This window comes from Bombyx mandarina, chromosome 16 (assembly GCF_030267445.1).
Source record: "Bombyx mandarina strain Sakado chromosome 16, ASM3026744v2".
In the NCBI taxonomy this organism is placed as follows: Eukaryota; Metazoa; Arthropoda; class Insecta; order Lepidoptera; family Bombycidae; genus Bombyx; species Bombyx mandarina.
In genome coordinates, this window is record NC_143222.1 from 4,703,605 (window position 1) to 4,727,723 (window position 24,119).

At 40.8% G+C, this 24,119-nt stretch overlaps 2 protein-coding genes across 2 annotated transcripts in view; one reads left to right on the forward strand and one right to left on the reverse strand.

Moving 5' to 3' along the window:
* LOC114252887 (glucose dehydrogenase [FAD, quinone]) overlaps positions 1 to 23,550 on the reverse strand; it is a 30,672-nt gene extending 7,122 nt beyond the window's left edge. The window contains exons 1-2 of the mRNA XM_028187566.2: positions 22,633 to 23,550; positions 21,327 to 21,544 (exon numbers count right to left, since the gene is read on the reverse strand). The gene's annotated coding sequence lies outside the window, so the exon portion shown is untranslated. The remainder of the gene's footprint in view (positions 1 to 21,326; positions 21,545 to 22,632) is intronic.
* Positions 1 to 24,119, forward strand: part of Flo2 (flotillin-2) — a 419,882-nt gene that overhangs the window by 175,795 nt on the left and 219,968 nt on the right. The window lies entirely within an intron of this gene.

Here is a 24,119-nt window from a genome sequence, read left to right on the forward strand (position 1 = left end):
ATGTATTGTCGAATTGAGAACCACCTTCTTTTTCTGAAGTCGATTTAAAAGTGTGTGGTTAAGAAATATGAACACTTCGAAATATGTTATCATAATGTTTATATATTGAATACTTTTACTTCGCCATCACTTCCTACAAAAGCGGAAGGCTCCAGTGTTCTGTAACTAGCCAATCTAAAAGCGATCTCGTGAAAGTATTATAAGATTCCAATCGCTATGTTTTCAATAGTGTGTTGCTTTTGTTATTATCGATCAGTCCTTATTCAGCTGAGCTGGTCCACTTGGTGTTTGCACTGTTACCAGTGCCCATTGAAATTATCGAATTCGTGGTTATTCCCATCATAAATAAATCAGGGCGGTATTTTCTACCCGTGTAGCTCAGAACACTCCCAACGAGAAATGAAATAAAGTTTTATAGCAACTAGCTTTCTAAATTTGTCCACAAAAGACATGCATTATATAGTTATTATTATAAAACCGGAATCCAGTGTTAGGCTTAGAAAAATAGTGTAGAGATTTGTTTGCTTCATTTGTATGATTGAACTTATTAAATATGAAAACAGTAGTAAAAACCCGTTAAATAATAGTGTTTATAAGAAGAGACCCGATTTTGAAACACAAATATTAAAAGTTTGGTTTACTTTTTGGAAAATTTAATTTTGCAAACATCTGTGCATTCAAATATTTACACAGGAATAATCGTGGTTAATATCAATAACAAGATTTCGATGGTAGTACCTCAAGGCTTATCAGCTTAGGTAGGGATGGTAGTACACAACAATACTCTAATTTAAGGGTTTTTCCCCCTACCTATTCACTGGTAGCCTAAGGGGCTATTCCAGCTACGCCCGGACGGGTAGGTGAACTCACGGGCTCAACCTGAGAGAATTTTCTAACACAAGCCCTAGCAAGAGCAGTGCTTCGCAGAATCTACCACCGGATCGGAATCGCGACCCACTGAGAAGATCCAGTGAGAAACTCAGTGGGCTGTGGCTATGGGGGACTTTAAGTGTATTATTACATATTAGTGACCTATTGACCGCATGCGTGCATTCGCCGACGCCATGCGCAGAGCGGTCACGGCCGAAGACCGCCTAAACGCGACGTTCGAATACATCGACGTCATCGAGTCCGTCCAGCGCACGCTGGTTTGATTACCGGTAATCAATGGCGTGCAACGCGAGATTAAAACCCCATGCTTTGAAGTTAGCATTCTACAATGCTAACGGACTCGCGCGTCAGCGCGACCAGGTTTATGAGTTTCTACGTGACAATCTCATCGACATCCTTCTGGTGCAGGAGACCTTCCTAAAGCCCTCGCGTCGCGACCCCAAAGTCGCGAATTACGTCATGGTTAGGAATGACAGACTCTCCACCCGCAAGGGCGGGACTGTCATTTACTATAGGAGGGCCCTGCACTGCGTCCCTCTCGATACTCCCTCGCTCTTACATATCGAGGCGTCAGTGTGCCGCATCGCGCTGACGGGACACCAGCCGATCGTCATCGCATCCGTATATCTCCCTCCTGACAAACCCCTCCTGAGCAGTGACCTCGAGACACTGCTCGGTATGGGGGACGCGGTCATTCTGGCAGGCGATTTAAATTGCCACCACACTAGGTGGAACTGCCATCGCACGAATGTGAACGGTAGGCGTCTCGACGCGTTCATAGACGACCTCACATTCGAGATATTCAACCCCCCGACCCCCACGTGCTATCCGTACAACGCCGCGCGTCGTCCGAGCACAATAGATCTGGCACTGCTGAGGAACGTAACTCTGCGCTTGCGCTCCATCGAGGCAATGTCAGAACTCGACTCAGACCACCGACCTGTCGTCATGCAGCTCGGTCGCCCCCTCAACCGCGAACCAGATACGAGGACCATGGTGGATTGGAAGAAGCTAGGCACGTGCTTAGCTGACACCGCTCCACCAATCCTCCCTTGCGGCCCGGATTCAACTCCATCCCCCGAGGACACCGTCGAATCCATAAACATCTTCACTGATCACGTCTCGACGGCGATCATAAGATCTTCTAAGCAAGTCGATGTGGAGGATAGCTTCCACCGCATCAGACTTTCCCCCGATCTTAGGGACCTCGTAAGAGTCAGGAACGCGGCAATCCGGGCCCACGATCGATATCCCACGGATTCAAACCGGACTCGGATGCGTCGCTTACAGCGGGAGGTCAAATCCCGCTTGAGCGACGCCCGAAACGAAAACTGGGATAGTTATTTAAAAGAACTCGCGCCCACTCACCAAGCATACTGGCGACTAGCTAGGACCCTCAAGTCCGAAACTATCGTCACTATGCCGCCTCTCGTACGCCCCTCAGGCCAACCACCGGCTTACGATGACGATGACAAGGCAGAGTTGCTGGCCGATGCACTGCAAGAACAGTGCACCACCAGCACTCAACACGCGGACCCCGAACACACCGAGTTCGTCGACAGGGAGGTCGAGCGCAGAGCTTCCCTGCCGCCCTCGGACGCGTTACCCCCCATTACCACTTCCGAGGTTAAGAAGGCGATCGATAGCCTACAACCACGGAAAGCTCCCGGCTCCGACGGCATCCGCAACCGCGCGCTAAAACTGTTACCAGCCCAACTGATAACGATGTTGGCCACGATATTAAATGCTGCTATGACGAACTGCATCTTTCCCGCGGCGTGGAAAGAAGCGGACGTTATCGGCATACACAAGCCGGGCAAACCGAATAACGAAACCGCGAGTTACCGCCCCATCAGTCTCCTCCCGGCGATAGGCAAATTATACGAACGGCTCCTTCGTAAACGCCTCTGGGACTTTGTATCCGCGAACAAAATTCTGATAGACGAGCAGTTTGGATTCCGCGCCAGACACTCGTGCGTCCATCAAGTGCACCGCCTCACGGAGCACATCTTACTAGGGCTGAACAGGCGGAAACCCATTCCGACAGGAGCCCTCTTCTTCGATATAGCGAAGGCGTTCGACAAAGTCTGGCACAACGGTTTGATATACAAACTGTATAACATGGGAGTGCCAGACAGACTCGTGCTCATCATACGAGACTACTTGTCGAACCGTTCGTTCCGATATCGAGTCGAGGGAACGCGTTCCCGGCCCCGTCACGTCACAGCCGGAGTCCCGCAAGGCTCCGCCCTCTCCCCGTTACTATTCAGTTTGTATATCAACGATATACCCCGGTCTCCGGAGACCCATCTGGCGCTCTTCGCCGATGACACCGCCATCTACTACTCGTGTAGGAAGAAGGCGTTGCTTCATCGACGACTTCAGACCGCAGCTACCACCATGGGACAGTGGTTCCGGAAGTGGCGCATCGACATTAACCCCACGAAAAGCACAGCGGTGCTCTTCAAAAGGGGTCGCCCTCCGAACACCACGCTGAGCATCCCCCTTCCGACTAGGCGCGTCAATACCCCCGCCCCCGCCGTTCGCCCAATCACGATGTTCGACCAGCCCATACCGTGGGCCCCGAAGGTCAAGTACTTAGGCGTCACCCTCGACAGTAGGATGACATTCCGCCCCCACATTAAGACGGTACGCGACCGTGCCGCCTTCATTCTAGGACGTCTCTACCCGATGATATGTAGGCGAAGTAAAATGTCCCTTAGAAATAAGGTGACACTCTACAAAACTTGCATACGCCCCGTCATGACCTATGCAAGTGTAGTGTTCGCTCACGCGGCCCGCATACACCTAAAAACATTTCAAATTATTCAATCCCGTTTTTGCAGGATAGCCGTCGGAGCCCCGTGGTTCGTCAGGAACGTCGACCTCCATGACGACCTGGACTTAGAGTCCATCAGTAAGTATCTTCAGTCGGCGTCCATGCGCCACTTCGATAAAGCGGCACGACACGAGAATCCTCTCATCGTGGCCGCCGGTAACTACATTCCCGATCCTGCGGACAGAATGGAAAGCAGTCGACGTCGCCCAAAACACGTTATCTCGGATCCTCCCGATCCACTAACGGTGCTTTTAGGTACTTCAAGCACCGGTCACCGTTCTCGTCGAACCCGTCGCTTGCGACGAAGGGCTCGACGAGTAAATTAACTCTCAGACACAGCCCACTGAGTTTCTCGCCGGATCTTCTCAGTGGGTCGCGTTTCCGATCCGGTGGTAGATTCTGCGAAGCACGACTCTTGCTAGGGTTCGTGTTAGCAACATCGTCAGGTTTGAGCCCCGTGAGCTCACCTACTAAAGTTAGGGTTACGCTGACATAGCCTCTCAAGGCTCTCAGCTTAGGTAGGAAAAAAAAAAAAAAAAAAAAAAAAAAAAAAAAAAAAAAAAAAAAAAAAAAAAAAAAAAAAATTAGTGACCCGCCCTCGCTTCACTTCGGAAACATTAAATTTTATGATTGAATAACTGAGTCTCGCGATGTTATCCCGCGGTACGACAATAACCGCGGGTGACGCCGCGGGGCGAATCTAGTCTAAAAAAAGTTACTCCTTATATGATAGGTAGCTGACCTATCAGTGAAAGTCTGGTCAAAATCGGTCCAGCCGTTCCAGAGATTAGCCGAAACAAACAGACAGACAGACAGGCAGACAAAAATCGTAAAAAATGTTATTTCGGTGTATGTACCGTATATACATTCATATCCATGTAGCAAAAAGCGGTTATTTCAATATTACAAACAGACAATCTAATTTTATTTATATGTATAGATATCTCAGAAGCATCATTAAAAAAATCTGAGTCACAAAATATTATACAATATAATGTCATCATCATCATCAGCCTGCGGCAGTCCACTGCTGGACATAGGCCTCCCCCAAAGCTCGCCACTGAACCCGATCTTCGGTTCTACGCATCCAGTTACTGCCAGCTGCCCTGCGCAGGTCGTCGCTCCATCTAGCAGGAGGGCGTCCTACACTACGTTTGCCGGTTCGCGGTCTCCACTCCAGAACACGTCTACCCCAACGGTTATCGGTTCTGCGACATATGTGACCAGCCCACTGCCACTTCAGCTTACTAACTCTGCGAGCTATATCGATCACTTTGGTCTTTGCCCGAATGACCTCATTGCGTATTCGGTCTCGCAATGACAAACCGAGCATAGCTCGCTCCATAGCTCGCTGAGTAACTTTTAATTGGTGGACTAGTCGCACAGTCAGTGTCCACGTTTCGGCTCCGTAGGTAAGCACGGGTAGGACGCACTGATTATAGACCTTTGTCTTCAGACATTGTGGTATGGGCGACGAAAAGACCTGACGAAGCTTCCCGAACGCTGCCCAGCCCAACTGAATCCTTCTAGTCACTTCCTTCTCAAAGTTGTTTCTACCTAGTTGTATGGTCTGTCCCAGGTAGACATACTCTTGAACAACCTCGAGAGGTGTACCGCCAACATCGATTGGTCTCGGAATGACGTTTCCGTTAAACATTACCTTGGTTTTATCCAAGTTCATTCCGAGGCCAACCCGTTGGGATGCAGTATTAAGGCTGTGCACCATTTTTTGTAGGTCCTGCAGCGATTCCGCCATGATGACGATATCATCGGCAAAGCGAAGATGTGAGATGTACTCGCCGTTTATGTTAATGCCACGTCCGTTCCAGTCCAGAGTCTTGAAGACGTCCTCCAGTGCGTTTGTAAACAGTTTCGGGGATATAATATCCCCCTGTCTTACACCTCTGCGCAGCTGGATTGGTTTCGTCTGGTCTTTCTGTACTTGGACGGTCATTGTAGCGGCATCGTACAGGCATCTTAGTGCATCGATGTATCGCCAGTCCGCTTGACACCGCTGCAAAGATTCCAGAACAGCCCAGGTCTCGATCGAGTCAAAGGCTTTCTCGTAGTCCACAAACGCCAGACATAGTGGCAGATTATACTCTTCAGTCTTCTGTATAATCTGCCGAACTGTGTGAATGTGGTCCACGGTACCAAATCCTCTTCGGAATCCTGCCTGTTCCGGAGGCTGGAAGTCGTCAAGTCTCTGAGCAAGACGATTCGTTATGACTCTTGAAAACAATTTGTAGACGTGGCTCAGGAGCGAGATGGGGCGATAATTCTTTAAAAGTGTTTTATCTCCTTTCTTAAAGAAAAGGACAACTATGCTCCTGCTCCACGTCTTTGGAGTTTTACCGGTAAAGAGGACAGTGTTGAAGAGCTTCTGGAGCTCCTTAATAACAGGAAGACCTCCTGCTTTCAAGAGCTCAGAAGCAACACCATCCTCCCCCGGGGCCTTTCCGTTTTTAAGATTTTCAAGAGCCATCCCGATCTCGTCTACGCTAATCTGTGGCAGCTCGTCGGTGTAGTGGCGGGACAGTGTGGCTCGGACATCTGCTGGGTCGGAGACAGGCTTAGTTGCTTTGGAAGTATAGAGGCCTCCGTAGAAGTCTTCAATTTCCCTGAGAATCTCCGGTTTGGAGGCGAGAATTTGGCCATCCCTTTTGGTCAGTTTTGTAAGGTGGCTTTTACCAAGACGCTGCACGAACACCTTGGCTCCTCGGTTTTGCTGGATTGCGTCATTGATCCGCTGAGTATTGTACCGTCGGAGATCGCGTCGTATCAGCGTCCTGATTTTCTTATTAAGAGCCACCTTCTCTGATTGTGTGGCCTGTGTGTTTTCTCGCCTTTCTTCCATTAGCCGGAGAGTCTCGGATGATAGCTTTGATGTTCTGCCTGTACGACCCTTTGGACACAGTCTCTGTCCCTCCTGTCTCAGTGTCCTCACCACGCCATCTAAGGCCTCGTCTACGTCTGTGGTGGTTTCCAAGGCAGCGAATCGGTTGTGGAGATCTAGCTGGAATTGCTCCGGATCTACAGCCATGTGATGTAGGCTGGGTCGAAGCGTAGACTTTATTAGACGAGTGCGTTCTAACTTGAAGTCCATATTCAGTGTGCCTCTGACAAGTCGGTGATCACTACCGGTATTGAACCTGCTGATCACAGAGACATCCCTGAAGATATGCTTCTTGTCCGTCATAATAAAGTCTATCTCGTTTTTCGTCACAGTGTCGGGGCTTAGCCAAGTCCACTTCCTTTGTGGCTTCTTTTTAAAGAACGAGTTCATTAGAAAGAGCCTCTCGCGTTGAAGGAAGTTGACTAGCATTTGCCCCCTGTGGTTCCTACATCCATAACCGAAGGATCCTAGCACCGATTCGTCGCAAGTCTGTACTCCCACTTTAGCGTTAAAATCTCCCATGACAACATTGAAGTGGGCTTTTGTGGTATCGTGCAGAGCCCTGGTGATATCGTCGTACACAGCCTCCACATCGTCATCCGAGTATGACGAAGTCGGTGCGTATACTTGCACCACCTTAAGGGAGTACCTTTCGGTGAGCTTAATTACGAGGTACGCTACCCGTGTTGACACACTGGATACCTCCACAATGTTGTCCGTGAGGATTTTATTGACGAGAAAGCCAACTCCACCTTGTCCAGGTTGGTCTCCTTCCCGGATGTAGAATAGGTGGCCTGAGTCTAGAGTTATGACGTCCTCCCCCTGTCTTCGGACTTTGCACAACCCTAGTACGTGCCATCGTATCCTTCCTAATTCCACTTCCAGTTCCTCAATATGTTCGTCAAGCCGCAGGGTCCGGGTATTGAGAGTCGCCAGGGTCATTTGGTGGTAGCTGTCCGTAGCCCGGGGATTCTTCGCACCCCCTGCCTTACCGTTACCATGACTGCTACCGTAGCCAGGGATAGTAAAGCTGCCGGGAACTGGGGGCCGTGTTTTATTTGTAGCTGCCATAAGGGGGGGTTATGCCGTAATCGCCACGCTTGGCAGGCGGGTTGGCGATCGCAGTGCTCGGTGCCTTGCACCGGTAATGCTGCTGCCCGTTACCGGCCAGGAGATTTCCGCACCGAGCGGTTTTGTTGATGGTTATTCCGCCATCTATCGGTCACCAGAGCCCTGTCCGTCAATCAGCAGGATGCACCACGTGCAGGTAGGGTTGGCATTTGAGACAGTGTGGTGTTAATTTGCCCCATTACATCCCAATACAACAATATAATGTAGTGACGAAATATTTGAAACATGTTCATTTTTTTTTTAATTATGGCAATACAACACACGTGGAAGACTTCTATATACTTCCTTGCTTGCTCTAATCGTTTCAAATAAACAAATGTTATATAACGCGAAACGAGTCTGTGTGTAGTAATCTGTGCTATTAGGTGAAGGCCGTTTCTCGAACTTTCGATTGTGATGTCATGTCACCGCGAGTCCGTCGGGCTCGTTTGTCTTGTGTCACGGCACGTAGCGTATTTCCCGTTTGCAAACTACATGTGGACTGTGAAGGTGGACAAGCAAACGACTATAGAGGAACAAACGTTCATAGTAGATGTTATTCGACGCCATTTTCAAAAATATATGACAACTAGCGGCCCGCTCCGGCTCCGCTCGGGTCTTTAACAAAAATTTCAACGATATCTGACGTTGTTTTATTTTTTTAAATAAAAGAACACTTATTGCGGCATAACTATAATAGTTAGACATATGCTGTCTCAAAAATTTTTGTAAATAATAATGTGCTCTACAAAGTCGTGGTACATTATTTTATTCTATCATCAATAGTTTTCGCAGGGCACGCGATGTAAAGAATATTTTAGGTCATTTTTTTACACCTTAGGTTACATTAATGGAGTTTTAGTAAGTTATCCAATACATACAAATAAACAAATCGTTCCTCTTTATAATATTATATTATTATAGTATAGATATAGATAATAGTGTTACATAACTATCGGATGAGATTAACAGAGATTTTTTATCGTATATCTAGAATTCCAGATTCAAATATCGAAAATGGAATTTGTGTGAATTCATATCCGTTTGTCTCTTTCTCATCATCAATTTATTATGAGACAAACGTACGTTGAAAAAAAAGTTCCTACACAGAATCGAATTCTTGAGAATGTTTTCAAAATTCCACTTAAATATTTTTATTACGTGAGAAATTATCGAACTCAATAGAAGTTTGTAATTAGTCGTATTTTATTACGAATGTGGTCGATTCAATCGCGTCAAAGATAAAACGATGTTGAAATCGCGGGAAAAAAGTATTTTAATTCCCATTCGATTTCTAGAACTTTCCGTATTGTTTAAGACGAATATAGAACATCTGCATGCTTTGAAGCATTGCGATTTTTGTTGTTATGAAATATTTACTACATATTCTTTAATTGTAAATTTGATTAGAAATGTATGTAAAAGTAATTTTATTTGCTCCATTTTATCCGCGCGTTAACGAACTTACTTCCTCCATGATGCAGGATTAACATAGTCAAAGTCGAATAATATAATGTCATAATTTACGTAATAACTAGTGCTAAAGTTGATAGTGTGTATAGTTTGTTACGTTATACAATGGAAACGTTTCAGTTCGGACGGTTAGAGAACCATCGTGTACAATAAAATTAAGACTCTGACATCTTAGTCTCAAGGTATTATATCCTGTAACGATTTAACACCAGTTGACGCTCGTTTGCTATCTATAGCAATAAAACCAGCTGTTGCTAATGTGCACACACTAATATTCTTTAAAAACTCTTTCAAGGCAAAGACATATATTTCGTACAGCCCCGATAAATAGAAAAAATAAATTTTAATTCTATAACTCCTGAACTCGGAACAACCTTTATCGTTTCTCAGCCACAAAAGGTGAATGTACAATGAGAATTATCCAACAATTATGTAAACAACAATAATCTCCGGACGTGAGACGTGATGAACGTTGTAATATCACTCGGATATGCACGTCACGCCATTATGTTAACGACGACATCAGCCTCAATTTTGGGTCAGAAATAGAATGTAATTTGAACAGAGGGTAATCAACATTATAAAGTTTTTGCAAATATGAAAGCTATATTCCTTATGCGTCATCGGATACAGGGCTATGGTTCGAAACTCCGAGGTCCTAATAATAATTAGCTTGGCTATTAATTAAAAAAAAATAGGTAATTTGAAACCTACTTATTGTATGTAAACATTTTGTTGTCAATATATGTGGCCAAAGAGCAAAAGCACCCAGTCCTGAGGTTAACTGGCCAAAAAAAAGCCTCAAAGGACTTGTCCTTTTTTTAAATTGCTATTACTCGTTTTGTGATTACACCTTTTTTTTAAAAGCACACAAAACATTATTAAAAAAATTAGAAAAAAAAAGATCTTGGACGAACATTTCATACGCACATCGTGCTGTGCTTATAAATAATTAAATTCATAATATGGTCTACTGCATAAAAGCCTCTTATATGTAGGTCACAATTGATCGTTTTGTAGGATATGGATGTAAGGCTCCACAATCTCTCACCAAACCTCCTAAAAGAGTTACTTACCTAACTCGATCCGTCGAAAAACCAACAAAATTGGCATCACCACGACTTTTATCAATTATAATTCTTAGTAGCATCAAAATCTATACCTTCTTCTTCTACTTATATATAAAAATGAATTGCTGTTCGTTAGTCTCGCTAAAACTCGAGAGCGGCTGGACCGATTTGGCTAATTTTGATCTTGAATTATTTGTGGAAGTCCAGAGAAGGTTTAAAAGGTAGATAAATATGAAAGTGCTTCAAATTAAGTAAAAATAACTATTTTGTTTTTCCTTCGGACGGATTCCTTTTGTTTGTATTAAGTTTATTTTATACAAAAGTTTAGGTCTTTTATTTATCGATTGAGGCACTACGAAATCTGCCGGGTCAACGAGTTATAAATAAAATCCCTGGCTTTTGTTGGTATGTAAATGCATCATTAAGAAAAAACTTCACAGTTAATATGGCAATACTCGTGGTTCCGCCATTGTGACGAATTAACGACGTGTAAAATGATTGGCGCGGCCATTGTCGGTGTTACCCCAATTCATTATTTAAATTAAATGTCTTGTTACGTATTAAATTATGTGATTATATTTATATTACTTGTGTCGCAAGTGGCACAAATTTTAATGCACTAGTTTCTAGATTGATAAGATATAATATCCTGCATATCTTCTGTATCCTGCATTTCTTATTTTTGTTATTCAATGGATAATGTTTACTTAGTTAAGATTTTTCTATTTTTATACTATTTTTAATCTTTTCTTATACTATTTACAATTTGTATTGTTTTTTTGTAAATTTTCATTTTATACCATTTTTAATTGGAGAATTATGTATCGGGGTATGTATGTGTTTTATTTAGTCTGTGTCGAATCTTCGCACCATAAACAGGTTGTAAACTGTAATGTATTTTTATCATTATCACCCTACATCAGTGATTCTCAACCTTTTTTTGTTGCGGCACATATTTAACGATTTCAAAATTTGGCGGCACACAAAGAAAAAGATAAAAATGATTTACTTACTACAACACACTGCATAAATGCAAGGCTGCAAAGCAAATAATCAAATAATTTATTTTTTTGTGGATTTAAATATATGTTTAAATATATGTATATTTAAATATATGTTAAAAATATTTTTCGTTTTAAATGATATAATTTAATAATATTAACATTATTATATATTTGCAAAATTTGGCGGCACACAAAAGTGCCGCGGCACAGTGGTTGAGAATCACTGCCCTACATAATACATACGCTCTACATATAAGCACAGACTCAACATATCTTACAGTACCGTACAGCACATTGTACCAATTAGCAGTAGTCGGTTAAAAGGATTTAGAATTATGACATTGGTAAGTTATGAAAATTTATTGGGTGTGATTTAAAGGTCGTTGTCACAATTTTGAATTGAACGAAATATATCAAAGATATCAAACAAAAAAAAAACGTATTAAAGCTAATTATCTCCTTATTTCTTAATAGCGCTTGTTAGATAATTTACCTATTAAATGAAAACAGACAACAAAACGACACACGCATACTTTACGCTCTCGAAAATGTGAACCTATTTGTATTGAACCAATATTGCGTAAGAAATGCAACATTACATAACCAAAACGACTGCAACTCATCATAGTACAACGCCGAACGTAAGCTAACAGGTATTCATGCAAGAACAGTGCATGAGACATTGCAAAACTTGTTTTGAGTTATGTAACGAGTATGGTGTTGCAATGTTTGGCTGCCTTGCACGGGTTCGCGGTCGAAGCTCGCATTACAGTTCCAATTTTTAACTCAAGTCTTAAGTTGCCTACGTCCAGTCTTTTTTTCGCTACTAACGTTAGTAACCTTGAGGGGGAAGAGGTCGACCGATGAAGACACGGATGGAGTGTGTGAATGACGATATGAGAGAGAGAGGAGTGAGTGTTGAGCTGACGGCTGATAGAAGAGAATGGAAGAGAAAAATTAGCTGTGCCGACCCCACCTAATACCTAGTGCAACATACTGAAGAAAAAGAAGAGAATGTTGGTAACCTCGAGGGGCTATACCAGCATCACCGAGCGAGTAGATGAGCTCACAGGGCTCTAACCTGGACGTCAATAACACTAGTCCTAGCAAGAGCAGCGCTTCGCAGAATCTACCACCGGGTCGGAAACGCGATCCACTGTGAAGATCCGGTGAGAAACTCAGTGGGCTGAGTGACAGTTAATGTCCAGTCAATTGTTCGAAATCAATATTAGTGATCCGCAGCCACGCTCCCCTGAAGCCATCACTAATTGTATGAAAACATAAGTTTCTTGAATCTATTTTTAACATTGGCCATTTGGTAGATATAGTAAATCTCTCAAAATATTTGACAAACAGTAACCGAGTACCATTCGATCGGATCTAGATTAAAAGTACCATATTACATGAGCTTGCGTCGGGTCGTCGCGTCACCTTACTCACCAATTTATTTTTTTATATCTACTAAGTGACTGCGAAGTTTTCCGTGACCACGGCCACCGTCTACCGCCGCGGAAGACTGCGATCGTGGTGGCGAAAAGGCGAGATTGCGGTACCTAAGTGTGCGTAACTCAAATTAATAGATTGTGCGAATTTGATTTTAATTCCATGCCTGTCGTTGTATTCGTGTGCTTTTTTTTTGCTGATTTGGGTGGACGAGCTCACAGCCCACCAGGTGTTTAGTGGTTACAGGAGCCTATAGACATCTACAACGTAAATGCGCCACCCACCTTGAGATATAAGTCCTAAGGTCTCAAGTATGTTTACAACGGCTGCCCCATCCTTCAAACCGAAACGCATTACTGCTTCACGGCAGAAATAGGCAGGGTGGAGGTACTTACCCGCGCGGACTCACAAGAGAAGACCTCTTGTGAGTCCGCCACCAATAAAAAAGAAGCTTCTCTTAAGAAGCTACTTAATAGCGTACGTATTGAATATCACGTGCGGCACTGGTTTGTTACACAGTTAAATTAAAGTAGGAATGAATTAGGCTAGAAGATTTCTATGAATTAGACAATATTTCTAAGAATCTATTGTCATTTATCACTTGGGATAATATTGAGTCACGCCCGTGTTTTCGGTTGCGCCCTACCAACAATAAAACTAAATATTTATTGGGGCTTTAATTTTTTATTACACGACATTAATCCTTCATCGCGACAGTCGTTCGTAAATCCGTTTAGGCATGAATATTCTTTGAGAAATTGAAACTCTCCACGTGATTTGATCACTCGATTCGGAGTTTTTGTTGATTCATTATATGTATAAAGCGACTTAGCAACGTGACGCTAAATATTTTGTATGAGTATTGTCTTTTTTTTTTGATACCATACAAATTGTATGTTGCCATACCATTTAGTAGTGTGGTAGTGTTACGAATTACGATTTCTTTATTGACACGTTCAATTCGCGCTTATAGTTTTGTAAACGTACGCTTACGATGTCATAATTTGGCCTAATTCGTTTCATTATTTTCGGCATTTATACAAAATTATCGATGATAGGAAAGACACACAAAAAGATGATTTCATTATGATTAGTGTTTTTATTTTATTTTATTTTTATTGCTTAGATGGGTGGACGAGTTCAAAGCCCACCTGGTGTTAAGTGGTTACTGGAGCCCATAGACATCTACAACGAAAATGCGCCACCCACCTTGAGATATAAGTTCTAAGGTCTCAGTATAGTTACAACGGCTGCCCCACCCTTCAAACCGAAACGCGTTACTGCTTCACGGCAGAAATGGGCAGAAATGGGCAGAAATAGGGTGACGGTACCTACCCGTGCGGGCTCACAATAGGTCCTACCACCAGTAAACGTTCAAAATAAAATAATGAATCCTAATATGAACTCGTAAACAAATTGTGGACTAAAAATAAACGATAACAAGACAACCAATTAACAAAGAGTACACGGTTAGCGTGGTATGGACATGTGATGCGTAGAGAGAAGATGCACGTGACTAGGAGATGTATGGGAATGGTAGTGCAAGGTAGAGGGGGCAAAGGTCATGAAGGAAGACATGGATGGAGTTTGTGAATGACGATATGAGAGAGGAAGAATGAGTATTGAGCTGACGGCTGATAGAAGAGAATGGAAGAGAAAAATTAGCTGTGCCTAGCGGGATAAGGTGAAGATAAAAAGAGAACACCGTCGCCGGTCATTCTGAAATTAGCAATACATTTAAACCGTCATTTCATTAAATGTGTATCGTAAAAAAGATCGTTTTTTTTATTGATGACTAGCTGACCCGGCAGACTTCGTAGTGCCTTAATCTATAACTAAAAGACCGACGCGACGGGGGACACATCAAAGGAAAAACAAAATTGTTATTTTTATTTAATTCCGAGCATTTTCATATTTATTTACCTTTTAAACCTTCTCTGGACTTCCACAAATAATTCAAGACCAAAATTAGCCAAATCGGTCCAGCGGTTCTCGAGTTTTAGCGAGACTAACGAACAGCAATTCATTTTTATATACCTATATAGATAGATTCTGGAATCTTCTCCGACTATTTATCGATTGTGGTGTGACGAAGGTTGCCGTTGCATAACCCATTGGATTCACTTTCGACGCGACATTTCTGCGACCCCTGTTAGATTTGCGGGCCTTCGGATCTTCTTGACAATTTCATTTAGATGTAGCGATAGAGTTGCGACGCTTGCGCGTCGATTACGTTCGTTCACGCACTGTTGGTTACACCGCTTTTACTGATAGCTTTTAACTGTTTTTTTTTTTGTCGCAAATAAAAGAGTTTATGTGCCGCGGTTTCAGCCAAACAGCCCAGAAGTCGCGGCCTACCGCTTAAAGATTCCTTATTAAATTGACCTTATCCTAAAACTGACTATGGTTGTATGCACAGATCACAAGCAGTATAGATGAACTTTACTCATAAGGAGCTTAGTGCGATGCTAAAAATTACTATACAAATTAAGGCTCTAATGTTATGTCTTAAGGTTGGCGGCACTCATGCAGTAACCCTTTAACACCAGGTGGACTGTGGGCTCGTTTACACGTTCTATGCTGTAAATAATTAAATAAAACATTAATTTCTATAATAATTATACGACATGAAATAGGCTTTTGATTTTAAATAAGACGGAGATCCACAAAACCGGTTCCCTCCCTTAGAAGTGAAATGCATCGGTGAAAAGTCCAAAATCCTTCCTTAATGGATGCTTAGAATACAAAACGCATCAACAGTCCAATTTTCAATTTTTGTAGCCTCAAAATGGCTTAAGCTTTGCGTTAGGTAACTATGATATATAAATAAAAACATAATTTATTTTTATTAAACTAATTGAGTAAAGGTACTCGCGGCCGCAACCGTTCAGCTTACAAAAGAGATTCCCCCATAGCTAGCCAAATTACTATAAAAATCCACTACAAACAATATTTAATCTATTCTCAATTTGACCACAGAATAATATCTATATTATCTTATATATAAAAATGAATTGCTGTTCGTTAGTTTCGCTAAAACTCGAAAACGGCTGGACCGATTAGGCTAATTTTGGTCTTGAATTATTTATGGAAGTCCAGAAAAGGTTTAAAATGTAGAATATAAATATAGTTTTGAAGTCGTTGTGGCCTAAAGGATAAGACGTCCGGTGCATTCGTATGTAGCGATGCATCGGTGTTCGAATCCCGCAGGCGGGTACCAATTTTTCTAATGAAATACGTACTCAACAAATGTTCACGATTGACTTCCACGGTGAAGGAATAACATCGTGTAATAAAAATCAAACCCGCAAAATTATAATTTGCGTAATCACTGGTGATAGGACCTCTTGGGAGTCCGCACGGGTAGGTACCACCACCCCGCCTATTTCCGCCGTGAAGCAGTAATGCGTTTCGGTTCGAAGGGTGGGGTAGCCGTTGTAACTACATATACTGAGATCTTAGAACTTATATCTCGAGGTGGGTAGCGCATTTACGTTGTAGATGTCTATGGGCTCCAGTAACCACTTAACACCAGGTGGGCTGTGAGCTCGTCCATCAATCTAAGCAATAAAAAAAAAAAAAAAAGATAAATATGAAAATGCTCGGAATTAATTAAAAATAACAATTTTGTTTTTCCTTTGATGATTCCTTTGAAACAAAGGTTTAGGTCTTTTATTTATCGATTGAGGCACTACGAAGTCTGCCGGGTCAGCTAGTAAGCAATAAAAAAGTTTTGGCATATATACCTATATTATACAGTTTAGAGATTAACCTAATAAACGAATAAAGTAATATTCAACTGACAATAAACATAGCAAAATAACCGCAATATTAAAGCATTAAAAACTAGAAACGTCAATTTTACTTAACCGATTTATTCGAAATGAGTATATTTACTCTTTCATGTTTGTTTCCGTATAGTGATTTTGTATATTTTACCATGAATCAACAGTTATAATTGCATAACTTGGGCCTGTACCGATGCAATGCGGACATTACTAGCATTTTTTCTATGTAACCTTTAAGCAGAGTATTACTTAACGTGTCTTCTTTAACGACGTGAAACGTTTTGACATTTCACGTCGGTTTTAAATTTGCACGTGGGCATAATCGGAACGAATTGCTGGTGGTAGGACTTTTTGTACTGGTGGTAGGACCTTTTGTGAGTCCACGCGGGTAGGTACCTCCACCCTGCCTATTTCTGCCGTGAAGCAGTAATGCGTTTCGGTTTGAAGGGCGGGGCAGCCGTTGTAACTATACTGAGATCTTAGAACTTATATCTCAGGCTGGGTGCCGCATTTACGTTGTAGATGGCTATGGGCTCCAGTAACCACTTACAACCAGGTGGGCTGTGAGCTCGTCCACCCATCTAAGCCATAAAAAAAAAAGAATGCGTCGCTATTTGGTGAGATGCCATTTTACCAGCCACCGTCAAAGGAATTACGAGTAGGTATTACTATTATTAATTTATTATTAATGATTGTCAATTAATTAGCTCAATATACCTCTATATCATATATTCTTAAAGGAAAAGTATCGAATGTAGTTTTTTTTTTGTTTTTTTTTTTATTGCCTTAGTAGGCAGACGAGCGTACGGCCCACCTGATGGTGAGTGGTTACCGTCGCCCATGGACTTCAGCAATGCCAGGGGCCGAGCCAAGCCGCTGTATACCTAAAAACAAACTTTTAAACATCGCTGGAAATATCGATTAAGATAATTATTAACAGCATTCCCAGTTTCTTGGTGTAAAAAGTTTATCAGCCCAAAAAAGTTCCGAGTTATTTGTTGTAGGTACGTGCCAGGTCCCGCTCCGGCGGTATTCGTTTTTTGAACGGAAAGTACAAAAAATACGGGAATCTTTGACTGTATAGTTTCTTGAAGGAAGTGACAGTTCTAATTTTGAAGAGTGACAAAGTGGAATGGATTTCGGGAAAAACGGTCTTCGCATTTCATTGGTACCTTTACCTTATACATATATTTGGAGCTTATCTTACTCGTGGATTCTCTTATTGTAAAGATTAAAACCCGAGTTTAACAAACTGACTTCAAGATACTGTCAGTTCTTTTTGTGTGAAAATAAATGTCAAGAAATAATTTTATAGAAAAACTAGCGACCCGCCCTCGCTTCGCTTCGGAAACATTAAAACACACATGAAACCAAAAAATATATATATAAAATAAAAAAAGTAGCCTATGTTCATCAGGGACAATGTCGGCTTCTAATGGAAAAAGAATTTTTCAAATCGGTCCAGTAGTTTCGGAGCCTATTCGAAACAAACAAACAAATCTTTCCTCTTTATAATATTAGTATAGATATAGATTTAATGGTAGTTAGCACAATATTCAAATGTCGACGAATAACACCGCTAATCTATCTACGCCTCGCGAAAACCGAAGAAAATTCTCATTGCAGATTTGAAATGCTTTTAGTAATGCTCATTTCTGTTACACATACCAAGTCTACTTCAGACGGTACACGAAAATCGTAATCCTTATTCTGCACTTTTTTTTTTCCTACCTAAGCTGGTAGCCTTGAGAGGCTATGCCAGCGTAACCGAGCGAGTAAGTGAACTCACGGGGCTCTAACCTGACGACGTTGCTAACACTAACTAACTAACACTAAGCAAGAGCAGTGCTTCGCAGAATCTACCATCGGACCGGAAACGCGACTCACTGAGAAGATCCGACGAGAAACTTAGTGGGCTGTGCCTGTGGGTTAATTTACTCCCCAAGCCCTTCGTCGCAAGCGACGGGTTCGACGAGAACGATGACCGGAGCTTGAAGTACCTAAAAGCACCGTTAGTGGATCGGGAGGATCCGAAATGACGTAGGGAATCACTGAAAACAGTAGCACATACTCTAATTTCAAAATTATATATTGTTTTTAATTTTTTTTGTTCAACGTTACCATGATACCGATATACCATTGTGTAAGCTTACATAATGTTGTGTTTTGAATTCATTCGGCGCTCTTGTTACCGGGTGTTGCGGCCTTGGCACACATGTTCTGACACACAATAACTATTACATGAGATTAATTGAACTTTATTTTCTAATAGCGTGTTTGTCTTCTTTTGTGTTTATTGTTTGTGTTTCGATACGAACTGTTAGTGGTATGTGCTATTGTGTTGAAGTAGGTGAAATTTTCACTCTGTTTTGTTGTTACGGCATACGATTACAACTCCTGGATGCCTATTGAAGGATTATCGCTCTGAGATAAGACGCTAGGAAAACTATACCAAAGATCATCTGAGAAGATTTGAACATCAAACTGTCACAGTCGTTCTTTCTCTAGAGTAGATAAAATAGCCAAGAATCCATAGAAAGTTCAAGTCCAATTGATGGTGTGTGTGTGTGTTAATAAATATCATTTACAAGAAGTCCCACCATCTCACGCTGTGAATAGTTCAAGGTTCGATTCATAAATGGAAAAATAAATCATTTGATTTGGGTCTATGGTACTACGTGGCACAAAGATTAGTTGCGATTTCGATCCGGTGGTAGAGATTCTGCAAAACACTGCTTGTTATTTTTATTTTTTTCCTTCCTAAGCCGATGGTCTAGCGAGACCATATCAACGTAACCTTAACTAGTAGGTGAGCTCACGGGGCTCAAACCTGACCATGTTGCTAATACGAACCCTAGCAAGAGCCGTGCTTCGCAGAATCTACCGCCGGATCGGAAACGCGACCTACAGAAGATCCGGCAAAAAACTCAGTGGGCTGCTTGTTATGTCTAGGGTTAGCAAACTCTCTCAGGCTGAGCTCCATGAGCTTGCATGCCAAACCTTCGAAGCTGGAATAGCCCTTCGAAGCGATTAGATAGGGGGAAAAGAAAGTACTATTTAACATTCGATTTGAGAATACATAATTTGTAAGTGAATACGTAAGTGAGTGTTGATTCAAAACATTGTTATGGTATAATCTCTCAATTACTATTATCAATTTGAAAGTTCCTATAGGTACTTATAAAAGTAAATTCGAGCCTGCAAACAATCAACACCGCTGATTGTCGTTTATAAGCCAAGATTGTTCATGTAACGTAAGAAAACAATGAATCGCTAAATATATTCGAAAAGTACCTAAAAACATTAAATTGTATAATCTTAATAAACATTTGATGAATTAACTTATGCAATACTAGGAAAGTACAACCTCCAGTTTCATATGGGAAATCTTATTGAAGAAAATTGTCTTTTTATAGCATCCAGTATAATATAATACTAGAGGTCCCGCAGTAGTCGAAATTCGACTATAATTAATTGGAATTGTATGTTTGTACACTATTATAATTATAATTTATACTTCTATAATCACAAATTTCGCCAAGACTACACTATAAAAATATTACCAAAGGCAAACAATATTTAACCTATACTCAATTTGACAACATACGCCAAGAGCAAAAGTTTGACAATAAATAGTATGCATGCGTGTGTGCGTCAAATATGTGGTATGTAGTGTGTGTAATGATTTCTTTATTGATTTAATGTATCTTTTATGCATTATTTTAAAAAAATATTAGCATTGTGCACTTCTTCTCTATATTCTCTATAAGTGTGGAAAATTTCATACTCCTCCGTCGGCGCAATTTTCGTAAAAAGGGATACAAAGATTTTGCTTCACGTATTATTAATATATAGATAATAGCATAGAATAGACGAAGATACAGGTAATTTAAAAATCATCTAATTATCGTAAACAGCCGTATCTAATGTCAATTTCATTTGAAACTTTCATTATTTTGTCAGCAGAACGCAATATTTTTAAGAGCAATTTTTTTTAAATAGGCAATTGGACCGATTTTCAAACCTTGGTTTTAAGTAAGAACATGTCATAACCTATGTTAACACATAACATATATTTAAGCGGCTAATGCATCATAGATTATGTCGAAGTCAACGTTTGTCGAAGATAAACCTGTCATTAATAACATTAACGTTTAAATAGTAATAAAAGTCAGTTTTGATTCTTTACAATACGGTAGACAAGGAAGACTTTTGTCGTGAATCGGAAAGCTAAACTTCTATCATTTAACTGTTTATAAAATGGCGCGGAGAGCTATTTAAAACTTGTCCAAAATGTAAATGATCCAATTATAAGATATGCCCCACTTTGATACAACCCACTGAGTTTCCCGTCAGATCTTCTTATTGGGTCGCGATTCCTACCTGGTGGTAAATTCTGCGAAGCACTGCTCTTACTAGGGCTAGTCTTAGCAATTACTCTCAGGTTGAGCCCGTGAGCTCACCTACCCTTCCGCGAGAAACTGGAATAGCCCGTTAGGCTACCATCGGATAGATAGGGATAAAAATAGTTCGGGTAGAGCTAGCATAAAATAATTTCTTTTAAGTACCTACGTAACTCCAGTTTTAATCGATTAGTACCAGTACCACCACTGCAGCCGTGCAGGCTCACAGAATGCCTTAATAACAGCAATTGACAGTTGGCGTTCGCACTATTGAGGTTTAGTACTTTGAAAACACTGAAGCAAAGTTTCTGGTTAATTTCTTAGTCGCCTTTAAGGAATAGTGCTCTTCTAATCCGACCCAACGCAGCTAAATAAAAACTTGAATTGTAATAAATAAATTAATACTTACGTTTATCTCTGATAATGTCCTTCCGACTTCCAAATATGTAATAGAAACAAACAGTACAAACACACAAAAATTCTTTAAAAACTAATTAACATTCCCAGCTGACTTCACAAATGCGTTTGTAGATTAAACGTCACTAGTTACACTTGAAAATTATTCGTAATAGTACAAAAAAGTTTATTTGTTTACTGTGCTATCACTATGCTGGTTTTTAGATTCACCTGAAAAAAAAAACCGCAGTGTAATAGGAACAATAATTTAACGTGAAATTATTACCAAACGTTTTTAGGACACTATTCAATGAATATTCGATTTATGACAAAAAAATTACGAATTTGACCAATAAATCAACAAGGACCCAAACTAATATTTTATTTATTCACATATTAGGTTTTTAAGATACCAGGTCTAGTCTTATTGTTCACTATTCTTCCTATTAGTCATTCCTTATTAAAATTTAATCAGATTATATGAATAGTGCTTAAAGTTTACAAGATTTTTACTACAGATACAAACAACGTTTTATATCATTATACAGATTTAGTAATTTTAGGAAATTACTGTGTTTACTTTATAATGACGTAATGCGGACTAACGGTAAACGCGATTTAGTAAATTATCCAAAATCATGTACATTAGTCGTCATTGCGCAACCGAATTTGCATTCAAATAGAAATTGGGATAAATCGATACCAAATGTCCATTTCACTCGATCACAATCGACTAAAACAGGAACGATAGTGTTGCGCAACTTCAACTAATCACTTTGCGGGCGGTGCATCGATTCTACGGCGTGCCAAGACGTAATAGGTCACACTTAATTATGTTGTGACAGGTCACGGTAGTATTTTCCATTTTCACTAACTACTAACTTAGCACTTATTATTAAATGCCTTTAGACGACTGTTTTTCTGTTGTTGGGCGTTTTTACTACAATACTTGTTATATTTAATTGAAGTACACACGATTTAAAGCAAAACTAGAAAAATATAAAATTGCAATGAAAATAAGTGTGTAAGTTATATAAGTTAAGAGAACTGGATAGATCGTCGTCGATTGCATTCAGTTAGGTAAGTCTTGCACAGCGTTACAGGGAACGATATAATCGATGCAATAATAAACACGAGAACATTGTTAATAATAACACTGAACAATTCATTTTGGAACTAAGATATTAAATATGTAATTGATAAGTTTATTAAAATTTATTCGAACATTTTTATTTTAAAATCGATTCCGTGTTATCGATAATAGATTAAGTGATGACGTAATTTTTTGAGGAAGCGTCTTTTAATATTTTGAAACTGACGTTTTAAACTTCGAAGGGGCCCCGAAGGCTCGCGACACCTGCACGACGCGGCTCTGCGTGGTAAACTGTTGTGCTTGCACTGTCTCGATCAACGCCCCGCTACCTCTCGGGATTACAGCAAAATTCGTAATGTATGTTACGAGGTGCCTTATGTAGAGTTGTGGGTCATTTAGCACTGATTCGATGAGGCTCTCGGAGGCGTATGCGAACCGATATATCGATATTGCGTTTTGGGTTGCGTCATTATTTGTATGCGATCTTTCAGTGAATGTAAAGCGTTCAAGTTGAATAAATCGTCAATAAAATTGTAAGTTCATTGCGGTTTTGAATTAATTTAATGGCTTTGAAACGTGAGTTAGACGTGAACAATCGTTATGCTGTAAACTCGTGATACTATGTATTGGACATAGAGATATTTTTACACCATCCACCTTGTTACATGAAGTCTAAGTCTCAGTTCTATAGAATAACGATTGTCCCTTTTTTTTTTTTTTTTTTTCCTACCTATTCGCTGATAGGCTAAGAGGCTATTCCAGAACGCCCGGATGGTGAGCTCACGGGCTCAACCTGAGATAATTTGCTAACACTACCCCTAGTAAGAGCAGTGCTTCGCAGAATCTACCACCAGATCTCCAGAGAGAAACTCAGTGGGCTGTGTATATGGGTTAGTCCGCTTGTTGAATTGTTTTTCGTAGTCGACGAAGACGGTGACCGGTGCTTTTGAGGGCTCTAAAAGCACCGAGAGTGAATCCGCGGGATCCGACAAGACATGCTACGAATGCGGCTTTGCGTTGCCCCGCCGCGGTCGGATAAGTAATTAGCGGCAGCCACGATAAGATGGTTTTCGTTCTCCCGTCCTTCGAAGCAAAACGCATAAAAAGAAGATCTGAGCGTCTTAATACGGTTCACCGCCGATAATTCTATATTACAACAGAATAAATGCATAAATATTATTTAATGCAATGCCAAACGTTATTCCTACACTAAACTAGGCAAATCGATTTAATCAGACATTTATGAAATTTCCGAAATTTTACGCATATAATTTTTTTCATTCTAAGCTCAAAGATGTTCTAAGACGTGACCCATGACACGGCTCCAATGACAAAATTACTAATTACTTTTACGTATCACGTAACGGGTGTTGTGAAATGACCGCGTCGACTAGGCGCGACTCGCTATGTTGAAACGTATGAGTATCCGCATATATGTGTTCCTTTTGAATTACGAAAGGAAAACTGGAAGTATTTAAAAGAATAAACGCTATTACATAATTAACCGTTTTCTTTATACGCCAAATACAATAATTATTCAGAATTTCGTAAGTAGGGTACCCAGGTCAATGTTTTACATGATAATATTCTAATCTGCTATTAATTTAATTGAATAAAAGAAATGCTGTTTTTGCTTAATAGCGTCTGACTGACGTACTGACGTAAACTTGAGGCAGAGTCAGTTTTTTAATTCGCATCAACTGAAATATTTTC